This window comes from Pelophylax lessonae (assembly GCF_965119305.1).
Source record: "Pelophylax lessonae genome assembly, chromosome: 1".
NCBI lineage: Eukaryota > Metazoa > Chordata > Amphibia > Anura > Ranidae > Pelophylax > Pelophylax lessonae.
In genome coordinates this window covers 340,663,901-340,684,002 of record NC_138768.1, presented here as the reverse complement: position 1 = coordinate 340,684,002, position 20,102 = coordinate 340,663,901, and the positions used below count along the sequence as shown (strand labels likewise).

General features: G+C 39.7%; 1 protein-coding gene across 1 annotated transcript in view; it reads right to left on the bottom strand.

Moving 5' to 3' along the window:
- CNTNAP4 (contactin associated protein family member 4) overlaps positions 1–20,102 on the bottom strand; it is a 557,814-nt gene that overhangs the window by 387,039 nt on the left and 150,673 nt on the right. The window lies entirely within an intron of this gene.

The following is a 20,102-nucleotide window of genomic DNA, read 5'->3' as shown; positions in this document are numbered from 1 at the left end:
TCCATGAGTGTATCTATTAACTCGACGTAACATCATCTTTCACATTATACAAAAGAATTGGACCTAACTTTAGTGTTTTGTTTTTTAATTCATAAAACGTTTTTTACCAAAAAAAAAAAAAACAAGTTTTCAAAATGTATGCGCAAATACCGTGTGATATAAAAAGTTGAATTTTTTACCGACATTTTATTCCCTAGGGTCTCTGCTAAAAAACAATATATATTGTTTGGGGTTTCCGAGTAATTTTCCAGCAAAAAAATTATGTTTTTTACATGTAGGAGCAGAGTGCCAGAAATGGCCCGGTATGGAAGTGGTTAAAATACTGTCACCAGTGCATTATTTTTTTAATCATATTCTATTTAAAAATGGAGAGTTTTTCCATAGCCATAATACCACAGAGACAGAGTCTGCTGAATGGTGAGAACAGGGGAGGACGAGACAAGGGGAGAAGGGGGGTGCTGTGCCTGCACAGAGAGAGCGCAGGATCTGTAGGAAGAGTTCTGTCCTCCTCTTTGCTGCTGAATGCTGAGAAAAGATGGGGGCAGAGACGAGGGGGGCGCTGCAGATACAGGAAAGGAGCAAGAGCCACATTATATGTGCTGGTGGGCCGCATTTGGCCCGTGGGCCTTGTGTTTGACACAGGTGGTGTATGTAATTGGATATCATGTTCCACAGAAGTGGTCTGATTACCAATTTTATGCATAGTAGTACACTGCTATCAATAAAATAAAATCGAATACTCTCTCATATCATTTATTTCTATAGCATTAACCCTTTGTTCTTTTTTCTTCAGTACTAAGTTTGTTTTTCTTTCAAAAAGTGTCAATAAGTCTCATGTTGTTGCAGATTTATGCATTTTGTGTAAAATTTCTATTCAATTAACTTTTAAAAATTTTTAAGCCCTGCAGAATAAAGTTAATACAGATCTAACAGACTGAAGCATTATATATTCATCTGGAGCTCCTGTAGCATATTTATATTTCAGTGACTTTTCTCCACGGGGGATTCCTGTCGGTTTGCACAGTCTAGCTATAGTCACATCAGGACATCAGGGCTAAATAGACAATATAATATATAGCAATGTTAATACAGGTACTTTAAAGTGTTTATATACAGAAGATTCAAAATAATTATTTTCATTATTTGAAAAAAAAAAAAAAAAAAGAAGTACATTCAGCAAATACCTCCAAGTGTTTATATGTATGTATAAGCGATGAAATGTGAAGCAGCTGTACATAGTAACCTATCTCATTTACAGATTCGCTGTCAAGAATGACAATTAAGCCTTGAGGTGCATTCTTGGGAGCACAGCCTACCTGCCTAATACTTCAATTTATATATCCTGTATGTATGGCAGTATATAGAGGGTTATCTCATACTTTATGGACACTGGTAACATACACTTATAAATACGAAGACATTGACATATTGTAGCAGACACACATAGTGGACCATTCCTTATGACACTAACACATATGCAAGAGAAGACACATGGAAATTCATATAACTCACACACATTGTAGTGTGACATGAATTTTCAATCAAGGTGTTTGGGGAGGATTCTGCATTTTTTTCTTTGTATGTTGCTTCTAAACCAGAGGAGATGATTGCTACATGATGGGGCTACATAGAGGCAAAGTGAATACTTTTCTACTTGTAGCATCCCCTGAGGCATGGTGGCACCCCTAGAGACAGGGTGGGCTGACATTTTACCTTAGGATGTAGTTCTCAGGCAATATTAGGAAATGCAAACAAATGAGAGCAATTCACTTTTAGGTAAAACAAAAAGAGAGTTCATTGCTCATAAATAATACCATGGGAGATAAGAGTCTACAGATATTCCAGTTAAAAGCAACACTCTGGTTTCCACATGCTACTGCACAGAAAAGAGCCTTTAAGGTAAATCCAACACTCCTGTGAACTAGGATATTTTGGTAAACACTGTGGACAATGCTGAATTCCTTCTCCAGGAGACCTAACCAGCTCCTCTGGGTCTCCATACTGATTCAGCTCAAAATAGTCAACCATACACTATGGCGCTTTTCCTGTTTCCAGCTTCCTCCAGGAAGGTCCACAAGTTTTCTTGGGACTCCATTCTGTATCCAGACAGGAACAGCAGCAGGCCTAAGCTTTGGGCCTAAACACATCTAGGCCTCTTCAGATGGGCTTAAAGGGTAACTCCACTTTTGTTGAGAGAAAAACTTTACCCTCTGGGTGATCTATATACATTGCAAGGATTTTAACAAACTTTGTTGCAGATTCCTACCTTTTGTTATTCTGAAGAAATCACTGTTTGTTCCTCTGTGCCTCTGTGCTAAGTGGGTCTAATGTGAGTGCTTTCATAATTATCAATCAGCTGTGCAGCTGCAGAGCGCTAATTAGGAAATCTGCTGGGCCTGCATCCCTTTAGACGTGTTCTTATTGGAAGCATCTCCCCAAAAATTACATTTTTTTGCAGGGGATGCCTGAAATCTGACTTGCATCCTAGGCAGGCTCCTGGGAAAATTGGCGAGCCAATCACATAACCAGGAAATGCTTACTGCAGTCATTCAGACTACATTTAAAAACATTGCTGCTGTTGGCAGGATGGCTACATAGCTTATTGCCTAAAAAAAATATCTCAGTATTTAAACGATACTGACAGGTTCATTCTAAACATATAAATAAATATATAGTGCGCTAAATGATAAACCTGTAGACAATAGGTGTAAATAAGTGTAAAAACCAAATAACTGTAATACAATGTGATCTTGAACACAAAAAGCCCATAAAAGTCCATACAAATCCTTAAGTGCATATAATCACATCGGTGCTTAAATGAAAGATCTCATTTCACAACAGGTGAACTCTATAGGAAAATTGTTGACTTAGAAAAGTGCAGGTGTTCCCCTTACCAGACGGGTGAAAATAAGGTGCAATGAACTCTCCAAAAAAAACATAAGTGCAGTGGTGAAGATAGACTAGCTCTGTCCACCTCGTGAACAGTCAAGAGTATGTATCCTCTTACCAGATCAGATTAGGACATAGATGTTAAACAACCTCTGAATATCTTTTCCACCTTCTGCAATGTATATACCGGATGTTCCCCCAACTATTTAGGCTTCCTGTAGTCCCATGGGAGTAAACTCTGTCCCGGTGTTCATACCTGCGGCCCCCCACCGGAGCTCGGCCACCACCTTACTGGGCAGTACAGAGACAGAACGGTGGTCTGCCAATGTAAGCACGGCAGACCACTGTTCTATCAGTGGTGAACACGGGGATCTTGTGTTCATCCAGCAAGTCCATCCCACACAGTTAGAAAGCATCCCCCAGGGACACATTTAACGCTTTGATCACCCCTGGTGTTAACCCCTTCCCTGCCAGTGTCATTAGTACGGTAACAGTGCAAAATTATAGCACAGATTAATGTAGAAATGTCACTGGTCCCCCCAAAAGTGTCAAAAATGTCAGTTAAGTGTCCCATCTGTCTGCCCCAATGTCGCAGTCCTACTAGAAATCACTGATCGCCGCCATTACTGCTACTATTCTCTTAAGACAGCTTTATTTTAATGATCTGCATAGACTGAACAACATTTCAATGTAATGTATATAATGTATTACATTCCATGTAATCACAATACACTGCTGCTTTATTTAGATCCTTGCTGTTTTTTTTTCCTTTAACAAAAATGTTTCTTTGTCTTTGATTATTTAAAGGAACTTATTTTGCTTTATATGTGGTTGACAAGTCCTTCTCAGGATAAAATCTAATATTAGTTTTTTTTACAATCGTAAATAAAGTTAGAACTGTGCCTTATATAATGGGCTCTCAATACCAAGCTGCTCCTAACCTCAAACATCTATTGCTGCATTAATTGTTGTTTTAATATTCCTCTAGCAAACATGCTGGCTTTTTCTTTGTTCTTGAGTTTATACGCTCTCTCATATATATGTGTATAAAATAGATAAAATAGATAATAGATATAACTAAAAAGGAGGGAGGACTTCTAACATTTGACAGTAAATGACAGGGATCTAATTTATCTCCAAGAGGGAACAGGATCTAACCTGCACTTGAGAAAGAAACAAAGGCCTAGGATGAAGCTCAAGAGAGACACAGAGATCATCTAACACAGGTACTACAAGGTGTCTACACTTCAGCACTCTTGCTACCTTAGGTATTTTGTAGGTCAAGTCAGGTTCACTTTAACAATTACAGACATTTTAAAAATAAAATGATAAAACCATAACACATATTCCATCCACTGTGTTTAGTCAGGAATAAATGGAACATGTCTAGCCAACCTAAAGACTTACATTTCTTTATTGATGTTCCAGTATCTTCTAAACCTTCTTCCAACCCTCCCTCCCCCTTTGTTATTTCCCCTCATCAGTGTCCACCTTTATGTGGGTAATGTCACCCACTTTGTGGGTGGACAGTGGTTGGTAAGCTGTTATTGGTATAAGATATTGCTGCTTGAGTTTTTAGTGACTAAGCATGCTAGTCTGTTATTGATTAATGACAGTTCTGTTTGATATTGAAGGTCTATCTTTTTGAGTAATGTCACCCACTTTGTGGGTGGACAGTGGTTGGTAAACTGTTATTTGGTTGGTAAAAGATATTGCTGCTTGAGTCTTAGTAACTAAGCATGTTGGTCTGTTAATGGTTAACAGCTGTTCTGTTTGGTATTAAAAGTTAAAGTTCATTTCATATTTATAATTGTTTTAAACCCATAAAGGGGGCCGCGGCCTAAACTTTTCCACAATCCTTGTTGTGTGTTTATTTTATATTTTATGGTAAGATGGGTGTTAATGGGCTGTACAATCCCATGTGTATGGTGATGCAGTAATTCATGTGAGCAATGTTAAGCAATGTTAAAAGAAGTTTAAAAGGAGAGAAACTGAAACTTCTGACAAGTCATGGAGTGGTCGTCCAAAAACTTAAGTCATTGATGACAACTGCGGCAGGGTGGACGAGCCTTTTTTAACAGAACGATCTGTCATCATCATTTTTATGATGCTATGCATGTGTCTTATGGGTCAGCACAGGCAAGGGTGTTGAGTTTGGGATATCAATCCTTAGGGAAGTGGGCTCCAAAGCAATAAACTCTATATATACAGTAAAGTTGGTAAATGTGTGTGGTGAGCTTCTGAAACTCCATGAGGTACATATTTTTCCCCATTGTACGCTGCTAAGTGGTCCCTTATCCACCCTACAAACCACTGTTGTGAGGTGAAGGGATTTGTGCTTTCTCCCTTGGGATCCAATCACTGAGAAACACTTTTGGACAGGGCTGCAACCTAGAAGTTAACCATTTGTAAAAAGTTAAATTTCCCTTAAAATATTCACTGTATGACCTGTTTTATACACAATCTGCATTCTCCAATCCAAATTAAATAAAGAATTCTAGAATTTCAGATGTATGTGTTGAGTTTTTTCCAAGTATAAACCAGGAGTAATGTTTATCACAAAATCTATTAACATGATTGCCGTAGAAGCTTTAATTGCCTATAACGAAAACTGAATCAATTCATTTTCTTTGTTAGGATACTATTTCCCTAAATCCTTCCTGCCCAATTAATAGAGTTTCCAAAAATCACAAGCTATTATATTTAAATTTATAGCTTTAGTGAACTTTTACTGAATCTAAACAAATCCCTGTACACTATCTTTCTCTACTTAATTAGCACTGTTTGAAACAAAAAACATTTAACCACTTGCCGACCGCCGCAAGTAGATATACTGCGGCGGTCAGCCCCGGCCAGGCAAAGTGACGTATATATACGTCACTAGCCTGTGACCGGCATGTGAGCCAATAGCGGGCAAGCGCGCGCCCGCTGAGGCGCGCGCCCGCCCCAGCTCGTTCACTGAGGAGTCCGTGCGTGTGACTGGTGGACCCGATGTCCGCCGGTCACACTGCGATCGTCGGTAGAGAGGGAGAAAGGCAGGCGGCTTATGTAAACAAGCCGCCTGTCATTCTCCCCTGTGTAAAAATGGAGATCAGACGGTTCTACTATGTAGGACCATTGATCTCTGTTTTTACAGTAGTAGCCATGTCCCCCCACAGTTAGAAGCACGCCCCTAGGACACACTTAACCCCTCCCTCTCCAATACAGTTAACCCCTTCCCTGCCACTGTAATTTTTACAGTAACAGTGCATATTTATAGCACTGATTACTGCAGTAATGTCACTGGTAACCCCAAAAGTGTCAAAAATGTCAGTCAAGGGTCCGATCTGTCCACCGCAATGTCGCAGTCCCGCAAAAAAAATCGCAGATCGCCGCCATTACTCGTTTAAAAAAAACACCAAAAATGACAAAAATCTTTCCCTTTGTTAGTAAACGCGATAACTTTTGCGCAAACCAATCAAAATTTGCGATTTTTTTTACCAAACATATGTAGCATAAAATAAATTGGCCAAAAATGTTAAAAATTTTTGATTTTTACATTTTTTTGGGGAATTTCATATAAAAAATGTGAAAAATATTGTTATTTTTGCAAAATTTACGCTCTTTTTTGTTTATAGTGCATGATCAAAAAATCGCACAGGTGATCAAATACCACCAAAAGAAAGCTCTGTTTGTGGGAAAAAAGGACGTCAAATTCGTTTAGGTACAGCGTCGCACGACCGCGCAATTGTCCGTTTAAATCACGCAGTAAAAAATCGCAAAAAGCCCCCTGGTCAGGAAGGGGGTAAAATCTTCCGGGGCTTAAGTGGTTAAAAAGACAAAACAAGGCTCATGATGTATTTCAATAAACACTGGACAAATTGCAATTATATCTACTTTATGTTTGATACTATTTTCAGTGGCAAATTACATAGTAATCTTAAGTAGTAATGGGAACAAAAAATTTGCTGCATAGTGCAAAATCAGATTTCAGAGTTGATGTTACAATGTTTAATCTAATTATCTACATCTACCATGTCCAATGAATCAACATTAATTAAAAGTAATGTGAATTATTAATAGCAGCTTTTCAGAACACAGTGATTTTTAGCCATTTAAAAACTCACACTTGCCAATAAGTTATTAGTAAAAAAATAATAATTTTCAAAACACAAGAAAAAACAGAGTTCCAGTAAAGGAGAGTAATAAAAAAAAAAACAAAACAGAGAAGTTATCTTTACTCCTAGTTTTTCCTCCGTAACATGTCATGGGTGATTTTATATGACACTCAAATGAGAACGGGAATTTAAAAATGCAGCCTGTGGTTATAAGATTATAAATCATTCAGGAGAAGCTAATACCACAAACTTGTTGCTACATTCCAAAGCCTTCACCTCACATCATATATCAAAGAGCCATATGTACACACACCTGCTACATAAAAACTACAACTGATTGCTTAACAATCAGTATTTATGGACACATAGGTAGAAACAAGCTTTTAAACAATACAATCTAGCTTGGAAACATAATACACTTTCTAAATATTTCTAAGACCTCTTTCACAACGGCATTTAATCTGTCTGTTTTTCATCCATCCGTTGCTGGATGAAAAATGGACTGCAATTCATTTCTATGGGCAAATAGATGTAAATGAACAACCAACTGTTTATATCTGTTTACATTGGTGTACATTCAAGTTCATTTTTATAAACAAACAAGTTTCCACCTTGTTTCATTGAATTGAACCTGAATGAAGATAATGGATTAAATAGAAAACATCCTTTTGCATCTGTTTTTGCATTGGTTACTTGGTGCAATTACCCGCTGGTCTTCTAACAACCACATGGCCTGATAAGGTTCAGGAAGGGGGGGGGTGCATGCATGTGATCCCCTCTTTCTTTGCCTTTGAGGCTGCATGTTTGGATAAGGGTCTGATATAGGTTTTGGGGGACCCTGGCCTTTTTTTTAAAAAACATTTTTTGGCATGGAGTCCCCCTTAAAATCCATACCAGACCTAAAGGCCTGGCATGGATTTTGCGGGGACCCCACACATTTTTTCTTTCTAACCCCAATGTATTTATTCCCTCTAAAAAGCCACTTCAGACCTGAAGGGCCTGGAATGGATTGGGGTAAGGGAGACCTGCATGTTGTTTTAAAAAAAAAATGTTTAAATGTTGGCTCTTTAGTTTACATTCTGCTGTCAGCGGGGAATCCCCTAGTCATAGCAGGGATGAGTCATAGTTGCCAAGGGTTGCTAAGGGTGCTGGCAGGTAAACGTAAAAACAGTTGTAAAAATGGATGATCCCCTGATGAAGTCATGTGGGTTGAGACGCAACGTGATGGGCAGAGCCAGGTGATGTCATTTGTGTAAATCGGAAGAGGAATGCTGAAGCCCTTCCTGTGAACATACTACACTCAGTTAGTTCTTTCTGCATACCTTTTAAACCGATAATTTGGACATGTGGTGAAAGAGCAGTGGAATCCCAGCCTCCTAAAGGGACATATACCCAACTATTCCCGAAAGGGTCTAAAGAGGAAAGAGGGACAACTGGCTACATGATACCCCCCTGAATATGTACCCGTGTGTTTTATAACCTGAATAATGTGGGTCATATGTTGAAGGTGAGAGCATATATAATCACTAAGGTGGAGCAGGTATGAGTCTTACTCTAAATGTGCAGCACTGGAATTGTGGGGGCAACTTTCACAAAAAAGGAAATAGCACAAGGCTTTATCACAAGTGTACAGAGTTTATTCACTAATTTATGTTTGTGGAACACAAAAGTTTGACGAGTACTGTATATTTGGTGTGTTTTTGGCACTAATATTTTTTATGACTTAATCAAGGAATTATAAATTATAGAGACACGTTAGTACAATTTTTTCAACATAAAAACTGATGTGAACAAAAAAACTTGTACTTTAAAGAAAAGGAGCAAAATATGAATTCTCATTTAAGCTAGGATGTACATTGCTTTCCCTTTATATAGTCATTGAATTTTCATGTGCACTGAAAAATCTGTGTAACAGTCCTAACTAACCAGTTTCAGAGTGAATTTTGAAATAGCATCCCATAGCACTAAAATCAGGCAGAATCTAGAAGGATCTGCATTCTGATCTGTGCCCCATATTATATGATACCTAATAAAAACTTGCCTATAGAATGCATTCACAGTTTCTATAACTGAATGCTTCAGCTAGCCACTTGACACGCTTCTTCTATGTTCATGCAGTCATGCAGTCCCACTCATGCACCACCAGTATTGTAGCGTGGGGGGCAGTCATTGCTGTCGCCCCAGGCAAAATATTTAGAGGGATGCAGACAGGGCCAGCACCAGCATAAGGTAGCCCTAGCAGCCTCTTTAGGGCAGCAGCATGAGGGCGGTAAAATCAAAATCCAAAATTGAATTTTAAAGATACCTGTCCCCCCAGCAGGCAAACTTTAACCTCCATGCTGTGCCGGTAGGAGAGATGGTGCAGCATGAAGGTTTTAGTTTACCTGCCATTTAGCTGCTGTCTCCAAGAAAGCAGGAAGAATGGATCCAAGCATGCAGAAGAGGGTGGATCGGTTGGCGGATCCTAATCCCAAGTGTGTGCAGGCAGTAAGCGACACGCTGATAGGGGGGGTCAGACTGGGGATACCAGAGGAAGAGGTCAGGGTGGAGGAGGCACTCCGCTAACTGCTGCAACTACCGCCACCACCAAAGATCCTGCTGGAGATATTCTTCTGCCTGCACGTGACACAGCTAAACCTCTTGTCCTTGGTGCTGCAGGACCGGTGAGATGTGGAGGGATTGTGTGTGTGATCAGGGAGGGGAATATCTGGGGAACGTGATCAGGGTGGAGGTATCTGGTTGGGTATCTCGAGGTGTGGTAAGAGTGAAGGGATGTGGGGGGATCTGGAGGTATGATCAGAGAGGAGGATCCTGGGGGAATCTAGGGGTAAAATTAGAGTGGATGAATCCGAGGGGGGTATCTGGAGGGTGTGATGAGAGTGGGGGTATCTGGGGGTGTGATCAGGGTTGGGGTATCTAAAAATCCATGGGTTTGGGGGCTCAAATTACTTGCCTTGCTCCGGGAGCGGACAACCCACGCTACACCACTGTGCACCACATATATTTTTTCACTTCTTTGTTGACACCATGATAACTAACTACCTGTCCCTTCATATTCTATATGACTGCTCTTTCAATCTTCCTCAGCCCTGCTCTGAGCTTTTGTTCTCTTAGATCTCTTCACTTTGCTCCATGCCCTCTCAGTCTTTCTTGGCACAAATCAGATCTCCGCACTTCTCTCTCTCAGTCCTCCTCACCTTAATCACTCAGTCTTCCTCAGCTCTTTTCTGAGCTCTTGCTTGCTTAATTCTTCTTACTCCTCTCCCCACTCTCAGTCTTCATTGGCACAAAATAGAGCTCAACACCCCTTTTTCTCAGCCCTCCTCACCCTGTTTACTCAGTCTTCTTCAGCCCTGCCTCTCTGAGCCATTTTTGCCACCCTATTTTTGTATTCTTTTGACTTCCTTTGAGTTCCACTGCACACTTCAAATTCACCTTAGGGCTCTTTCACACGGGCGTTCCGTATGTCCGTTTTTCATCCTATCCGTTTGCGGATGAAAAACGGACATAATGTATCTCTATGTAAATACGAATGTCAGCGGATGACCATCCGCTGACATCCGTTTTTCGTCCTTTCCGTTCAGTTCAGTTTTTTGGAACGGAAGAGAAACCTATTTTTTCTTCCGTTCAAAAAACGTAACGGACGCAAAAACGGATGTCAGTGGTGTCATCCGCTGACATCCGTATTTACATAGAGATACATTATGTCCGTTTTTCATCCGCAAACGGATGGGATGAAAAACGGACAGATGGACCGGATGACACAAGTGTCATCCGTGTCCGTTTAAAAAAAAAAAAAAAAGGACCTGATCGGGCAAAAAAAAACTGAACGCCCGTGTGAAAGAGCCCTTAGGCCTTATTCTCAGTTTTAGTCCAGCACTCGCTCACTATTTTCTACTCTCTCCAGATGTGGATTACCAAAATTCTTCACCAAACTTTTCATTCAGAGCATAATACCTTCATATAGTAGCTAGGTTGGCCTATTTGAGAACAACCAGAGACAATTTTCATGATTCCTCTAGTGCCCAAATGAGCAAGATTTTGACAGATATAACAATAATCAGAGGAAACAAGTTACTTATTCTAAATATAAAAACTTGTATATAAACTTTTAAAAGACAGTGAGAGTGACTAGGCGCTTTCCTCCAGTGTCTAACTCCTGACTCTTATTGAATGTATTCAGCATGTTTTTGGCTGCATTGATTATTGAGAATACCCCATAGATTATATAAATAGATTTTTGAGAATACCCCATAGTGTTATCATATTGCATGCTTTGTAGAGTGGAACTCCTCCTCAAGAGGATTTTGACACCATTGCATATTAAAGGAAATCTGTCACGAGAGTAAAATGGAGATTTGCTATTGCTGACCTCTCCATCTGAAAAATTTATTTGCCTGTCTTTCAAGCTGAGTCTCTTGCTTCAATAATCTGAATCACTGACCCAGAGCAACTATGCAGATAAGGACTTATGACTTTACTCTGACTTCTCTAATCTACATACTTATTCCAGATAAGTGGCTCATAAAGTATTAAAGCCAGTGGGTCAGCAAGAAACTAGCATTGTAGAAAGAATATAGCTCCTGAATTTCTCTCGTGAAAGGTTTAGCTTTAAGTGGAACCAAATTTTGTATGTTTTGTAATATTGGAATAATTGGAAGCAGGTTTGCAAATGTAAATGTAAAGTGTATATAGAGAGATATACTATATTACCAAAAGTATTGGGACACCTGTCTTTACAAGCACATGAACATTCATGGCACCCCATTCTTAGTCCATAGGGTTCAATATTGAGTTGGTCCACCCTTTGCAGCTTTATCAGCTTCAACTCTTCTGGGAAGGCTGTCCACAAGGTTTAAGAGCTTATTTATGGGAATGTTTGACCATTCTTCCAGAAGCACATTTGTGAGGTCAGGCACTGATGTTGGACGAGAAGGCCTGACTCACAGTCTTGAATTCATTCTAAAGATGTTCTATCGGGTTGAGGTCAGGACTCTGTGCAGGTCAGTCAAGTTCCTCCATCCCAAACACACTCATCCATGTCTTTATGGACCTTGCCTTGTACATTGATCCAAATCAATCAGTTGAGTTGGGATTAAGGTGTGGGGTTGTTTTTTCAGTGGTTGGGCTGACCACCTAGTTCCAGTGAAGGAAATTCGTAAGACATCAGCATACCAATACAGTTTGGACAATTTTTATGCTCGAAAATTTGTGGTAACAATTTGGGGATGGTTCCTACCTGTTCCAACATGACTGTGCACCAGTGCACAAACAAGGTCCATAAAGACATGAATGAGCGATTTTGGGGTGGAGGAACTTGACTGGCCTGCACAGAATTCTGACCTCAACCTGATAGTAAGCTTTTGGGCTAAATTAGAGTGGAGACTGTGAGCCAGGCCTTCTCATCTACATCAGTGCCTGACCTCACAAATAGGCTTCTGGAAGAATGGTCAAACATTCCCATAGACACACTCCTAAACTTTGTGGACAGCCTTCCCAGAAGAGTTGAAGCAGATATAGCTGCAAAGGGTGGGTCAACTCAATATTGAACCCTACGGACTAAGATTGGGATACTATTAAAGTTCATATGTGTGTAAAGGCAGGTGTCCCAATACTTTTGGTAATATAGTGTGTATACTGCATTTCGTGGCAAGGAATCCTCTAGCTAATGTGTAAAGACACCTCAATCATATGTTGAATGAGGTCTTTGTTGTGAAAAACTACCTAACCAGTTGGGTCTGTGATAAGACTGTTTTCAAGCTCATGAAGCGTTGTCTGACTGTATACAAAGTAAACAGTTGTAGAGAATTTTCTTCAAAAGAAACCTATTTACCTAACTGTCCCTCCATTGCTAGTGACTGGATGTAAGCTGTATATAACTGAGATGATGAAAGCTGGCTATAGAAGTGATGAGAGGCATAGTCTAAGGTACAAAGTATACATGAATGCATGCATATGCCTGGAAGATTCATAGATGCATATATAGATTGGACATACAGTAAATGCTGAGTTTGTGGAATGTCTGAATGTGTGGAATGTGGAATGAATTGAAGAACTTTCTGAATGGACTCATAGGGCTTCTAATCATTATATTATTTTGTATATGCTCTGTGAAACTTGCCTCTGTTTCTGGGATCCAATAAATGCTATAAAAATGCCTGGAATTTAGTTAGATAAATGTTATATTATTGACAACACTAAATTGTAGGATAAAAATGTCAGCAGAAATAATTTTTTTATTGCAGAGGAGACATGCTATATTTTTCCTGCTATAAAGCAAACTTACCTAGTTCACAATCTTCTCTAGAATGTACATTGAAATTGAACATGCACACCTAAGTGTATAATCTGGAAAAATAATGGTTCCAAAATGAATGAACTCCCATGCGCATGCCTGAAGGTTACGTCATTTTGGCCCAGCCAGTCAAGATGTTTGAAAATCGAAAGCCCAGGTGGCCTTATTTAAATCTGCACATAATGGGTGGATTTACCAAAAGACATGTGCACTCTGCAAGAGCAGTTGCTCCAGAGCTTAGTAAATGAGTAGAAGCTCTGCAAATGCCTACACTCTTATCCCTCTACCTGTTTTTGGGGATGCTTGTAACCTGGGGGACATGAAGCATTTCTAGTGGATGTGCCTCAAAGTCAATTGCCTATGGACTCAATTGTATACCATGGTCAATACAGTTCTTCAAAACAACCTCTGCAAAGACTCCTGGAAAACTCTCTCACATAAGCCTATATATAATGTCCCATCCAGGAATATCAGGGAATGCCCACTCATATCAAAAGATTTCCGTGATCAAATAGGCCATCATCCATATTGTATATATTGAGAAGAAAAAATGGTGAATTTGGATTTTTAGGCCACAAATTTTTAATTAGTTTTATTTAGTCAAAAGAAAAAATACATATACATAAGACAATACAAATAAAACCATATATTCCTGGTTGGAATATTAAAGTACTAGCAAGATCCACATGTGTAGTTGGGGTCTTCCAATGCCCACTCATATGGCCACGAAACAAACAATTGTCCAGGCATGAAAATCACCAACACTTAATTTTGCAGGGCTAGAGGGTCATATTTAGGGCACACCTATTAATGAGAAACTAATAGCTATCCTCAATGACAAGCATGATACATTTTTGCAAATCTGGCAACCTTGGCCTAATTATTACCTATCTTCACAGCTAACTTCACTCCTGCTGGACTTGTAGACTAGAGTCGCTGCAATTGAACACTCAAATGTGCTGGCCCCAGGGTACTTTTTCCCCCTCTTCCCCACTCCTGTTCCCAATCCCTACCCTATAATAATTATCTTCAGTAATGTGTCCCTATGTTGTTTTCAGGAACACACCAGAATAAGTAGAGCGCAATTTAATTTTTTTCATTTATTTCTTCACTCTATTGTTCTTAGAGTTCAAGTGCAGCCACCCCCCATCCATCACTTTATTTTTTAGTTAAAGCGCACCCATATATATCTATTTAATTATCTTCAGTGCCTACCTTTTTCTACCTCTTTCTTTCCTTTTTTTCCTCTCTGCTTTTATCCATCTGATTCTGCCCCCTTACTGCTATATGCAGGTTTAAAACGTTGACTCTCTCCCCCCCCCCCCCCTCCAATTCACCCTTTCCTTTTTTCTTGTTCTAATCTTTAGTTAGAGCCTTTGTAGATATTGTTTCATTTCTTGTTCTAAATCACAAGTTTATTAGTATAAGTATAAGTCATAAAATGAAGTAGGAATGGAAAGACACAAGCAAAAATGTATGCAGTTTACCCTATTGTTTGTATAATAGGTCAGCGCCAGCAAAACAACATTATATCTTGTTTTACAGTTATTTAGACTGTTAAAGCGGAGTTCCACCCTAAAATTATACTTACCTCCATCTTCTTGCTCCGGGTCACCTGAAAAACAAATGGATAATCACATTTTTTTTTTTTTTACTTACCTTGTTTAGAAGAATATATACTTACCTTACTTCCTCTTCCTCCCCTCGGCGGCCACGGCGATTCGTCACTTCCTGGCTTGCAATGATTCCTGGGAGCTGAACATCATCGCTCCCAGGAATCAATGCACCTGCACAGGCCCCGATGTCAGTTCCGGTGCAGGCGCCGTCATACCTTGCTAAACAGCTTCTGGGCACCGAAGAAGACGGAAGAGGACACAGAAGAGGATCGCGCTGGCTTCAAGCTGCCCACACCTGGGATGGCAGCGCTGGACAATGCATTTTCAAGGTAAGTACTTCTTCTAAAAGGTAAGTGCAACCCGGGACAGATCAGAGGCTATCCATTGTGGAATATACTAGCCCTGACTGTCCCGGGGGTATTTTTATAAAAAAAAAACCTTCCCAGGGTGGAACTCTGCTTTAAGTACTGCTTGTACAGATATCCAATTTCTGGATGTCGTCTTTGAATGTCCCTTGCTCCTATCTATTATTAATAATTGTAAAGAAGATATTTGAATGCACACTAGTTCTCCCAAAATCGTATTACTTTAAACACAGCTGGAAGGAAGGAACCTATGTTGTTATTACTAATCATGTAAAAACTGCCAGTAGGCTCGGCTTGATTTTCAGAAATCATTTAAATATCTCAAATATGCAAATATTCGAGGGCTGGATTGACTATTTGTGTTTATGCAGATCCCAAATAAGCATCCTTGTACAACTGGTTATAAGCTTCTGTATCTGTCAGAGGTGTCTAGTATAGTATTATGGGTGCCTTTAGCTGTTTCTAGCTGTGTCAGACCAGCTGAGCAAAACTTAGGAAAATATATTCTTAAAAATACCTAATTAGAGAGCACATGTTTTGCATAGACAGCGTCTTACATGTAATGAAATTGCTGGTTCAACAAAACTGAAGTTAAAGCATATTTGAACTTTGTTATTGGTATTAGCTATCTAGACATTTGCAAAAAATCTATACAAATATACGAAGTACTATTTATTTCTTAGTAACATATTCTGCTATTCATTTAAAATCAAGTATTAACATTTAATATTAACTAGCAAATTTAGCAGGTTCTTAGCACAAACACATAGATGCACCCTCACTGAAAAAGACCCACTTCCATGAGATCACATGTGTGCAGACTGTGAGAAGGGGTTAAGGTACAGCATATGACCCTCCTGTTTGACCATTTTGTAATAAGAGATCAACTTAATTTGGTGAGTGAAGCACCAACACTTTATATGAGTGGATTTTTGGGATATTTTTGCTTCAAATGGACATTAATATTTTTATGGAATTTTTTGATTTATATATATATTTTGGTAAGCACCAGCACTTTTTATCATTGAAAGAGGTTATACATACAGTATATGATTTTGCACTATTTGTTTTAATAGTCACTGAGATATATGCATTGGTTTATTGATTTATTGTATTTGATTTATTAATATGTAGTGAGGGAGTTATCCATGTAATTGAATCTTGCTGTAGGCGATGTAATATGCGTATAAGAATGCATGTAATTGAATCTTGCTGTAAATTAATTTTGCTGTAAGCTTGAGTGTTACAAATAATATAAAGGATCTACAATTCCATTAGTGGTGGTGATCATTTTGTCCCTCACTAAGGACACCAGTCCATAGATGACTTAATTTTCTTTCTTACCACCACGGGTGTAAGGAAAGAAAATCACTCAATTTCCCCATCAACACAGTCAATGTTAATAGGGGAATTTTCCCGCAGTGCCATTGTGTTCTGCAGTCAGGGAAGCCTTCCTGGCTGGCAGAATACAATGATTACTGCTAGTGGCTATAGCTGACAACAGTAATCAAATATAAAAAATCTGACAGGCTGGTTGTACCCAAGTTGATCGATGGATCAACTTAGGTACAATCAGCATGACCATAAATGGATCGAACCCTGGCTGGCCCCTGAACAATTTTAATCTATGTATGGCTGGCTTAATTCCAAAAGAAATAAGATTGAATGGGATGTTACCCACTATCATAAATTAATTGATGATACAGACTTGTTTTCTATTTTTATCACTTCGTTTCATTTTCTTTATTCTCTATATCTATAATTCTATAATATTATAATATATATAATTCTTTATTACTCATTATTTTCCCAATATTATTTCTCTGTTTTATTCTTTTTTGACAGTTTTTCTTAAAGGGACCATAAGCATTATTGAAAACTATTTGTACTGCCTCTTTAAAAAAAAAAAAAAAAAAAAAATGGAGCTTTTATCAATTCCATACTAAGCCCTAATTCAATCAGGAAAGCAGGGGAATTGAACCCCACCCCAAACACACGCAAACACACATACACACCAGAGCCATACAAAGCCACTATTCCACATCTTTGGGAGGGCATCAGTGGGGGGCCCGTCCATACGGGGTGCAGGGGTGCCGCGCCCCTAATCCATGCGCCTGACCCCTAATCTACATGCAGGGTGCCGGATGCATTAATTCCAATCTTTTTTTTTTTTTTTTTTTTAAAGCACAAGATTAGTGCCCGAGGCTCTAATTGGCTTCAAAAAGGGTGGACTCAGGGTGCAGAGCACTGTGCCCAAATCCCCCCCCCCCCCAGTTGTGTGACATTAGCTATTTAATATTTGCTAATGTCTTCCTGTTTCTCCTCACAGCCAAGCAGGAAACAGATCCTGAGTCCTGATTGGCCAGGAGTCCTAAGACCCGATTGGCTGCGAGTCCTAACTCCTAATTGGCTGGAAGGAGAATCAAGGGGCTTGCCGGGGGCCAGATGGGAGATTGATCAATTGATGGAGCGACGGGGGGAGGGTGGGTTTATGTGGTTGGCTGGCTGGGGGGGGCTGTGGACTTCCCCCTTACGAAATTTGAGCACCAGCAGCCACTGGAGGGTATCTTATAAGGTGGGGAAATCCCCCTCTCTTTAAAGACACCTTGTCCTTATGTTGATGTACACAAATACCTCATTCCTGTATCTGATGCCCAAGAGGATGTAAGGAATTGGGGGTGGGGACTTAGACTTATCAAAATTTGAAAAAAGGCCCTCAGATATCTATTCACCCCCATCCACATGATTATGTATGTAGTACCCATTGTTACTCATTTGCAAAAAATAAAGAATTGAAAGAGAGATACTGTGAAAAAAGAGCTTTTTGCTAAAAAAAAAAAAAAAAGCCCTCCCAAAAAATAATGTCCTATAATGTAAACACAACATCAATCATCTATCTGGAAATTTAGATCCAGAGTCAATCACGACAACTCCACCTGCCAATACTTCAGTTGCACATTCTGTGCCCCTCAAAATCCATATTAGACGTTTATCAAGGAATGTAGTCCACATAATGTAGTCTCCTACATTTGAAAGGAAGCTTGCCTTTTTGTCTACATGTTGATGGGGACAAGCACCTCAAACCCACATTTTGTCCCCTAATAGTGATGTTGGCATTTGAATAAGGGGGATTATATAATAACACAGGGACTGAAAAAGGAGGATAGGGGAACTGGCCAGTTTGTTTGCCTGTTCACTGGACTGTGAACAGGCTGGGTTTGGGCCTGAACTATGATCTCCACCCATTTTTCCACCGTAGAGTCTGATTGCTGAAACAATCTTGTCAACAGTCAGATATCTTAGCTTCATTCTACTTATCCTGCCTGCACATCTTATATCATTCTTGCCTATCATAATTCTTGTTTCTTATTTTACTTGAGGTAAAACTTCAGATTTCTTGTTAAAAATTTGTTCCCGCTATGTTAGGTATATATAGAACCTTACAGAATCTTAGTTTCTATTTTCTAAAGTAAATCATGTATTTTTCCATCCTTTCTAATGCTAATGTTTAATGGGAGAATCTACTTTTGTTTTTAACACACAGTATGATCAGTTTTAGTGTTGAAATTGAAAAGATTTAGAAATGATCTCAACAAAAAAGCTTGGGAAGCCTGTAAATAATGTACATTTTAGAGTTATACAAAAAGGCATTTTTCAGGGAAGAAGTAATGGGTTCACAACTCACAGTTGTTCTGCAGCAATGTAAGTATTGAAGATTTATGCAAAATTCCTACAGATATCCAAACTTTTGTTGATTACTTACTTTGTTACTACGCAATCTTAAGCAATATGTGGACAGTATTGTACTGCAGGAAGTAGTATATTGCTCTTGAAATAGTGAGAAAAGGCAATTAACAAAGGAAGACAGGCAGATAATTATAACCTTTAAAAGTGCAAGTCATTCCTTCGGAGAAATTGCAAGCCAAAGTGCCAGTAAGTACAGTTTCCTACACCATAAAAGGCACTTGGAAACTGGAGGAAACTCTCACAGGAGGAGGTCTGACAGACCCAAAGCCACAACTAAATCTAAAGACAAGTTCTTGCATGACAGGTGGCTTACAGGATAACAGCTTCAAGCACAGCCTAACACTGATCTCAGTTTCAACTGTGAAGAGAGGACTTTGAGCTACAGGTTGAGTGGCTGTAAAAAAGCCATTGCTAAGAAAGAAAAATAAGAAGAAGAGGCTTGCCTGAGCCATGAAGCACCACCAGGGGCCTAATAAAGACTGGAAGAAGGTCATATGGATTGATTAACCACTTTACGTCTGCTCACATTGCTGCTACTGCAGCAATGTGGCTCGTTATCGTCCAGCGACGTAGACCTACGTCGCTGGACTCCTCCCCTTGTGGGCGGTGCGTGCACGCCGCCGGAGGCTCGCTCCCATTGTTTTCAGTCACACCGGGAGTCGGGCCAGGGGAGGAGCAGCGGCTTTCGCTGCTGCTCTTCCCCGATCGTCGGGGAATCGAGTGTGGAGATCTGCCCGCTTGTGTAAACAAAACGGGCGGATCTCCTAAGTGACAGGCAGTGACAGATTGCAGGGTTCAGCGTAGCTGAACATCCGATCTGTCCCTGTGTCACTCAGTCACCTCCCCCCACACATGTCAGTAAGCACTAGGCATACATTAACCCCCTCCCTCTCCAATAAAATTAACCCCTTCCCTGCCAGTGTCATTTTTACAGTAACAGTGCATATTTATAGCACTGATTACTGTAGTAATGTCACTGGTACCCCCAAAAGTGTCAAAAATGTCAGTCAAGGGTCCGATCTGTCCGCCGCAATGTCGCAGTCCCACAAAAAAAATCGCAGATCGCCACCATTACATGTTAAAAAAAAAAACA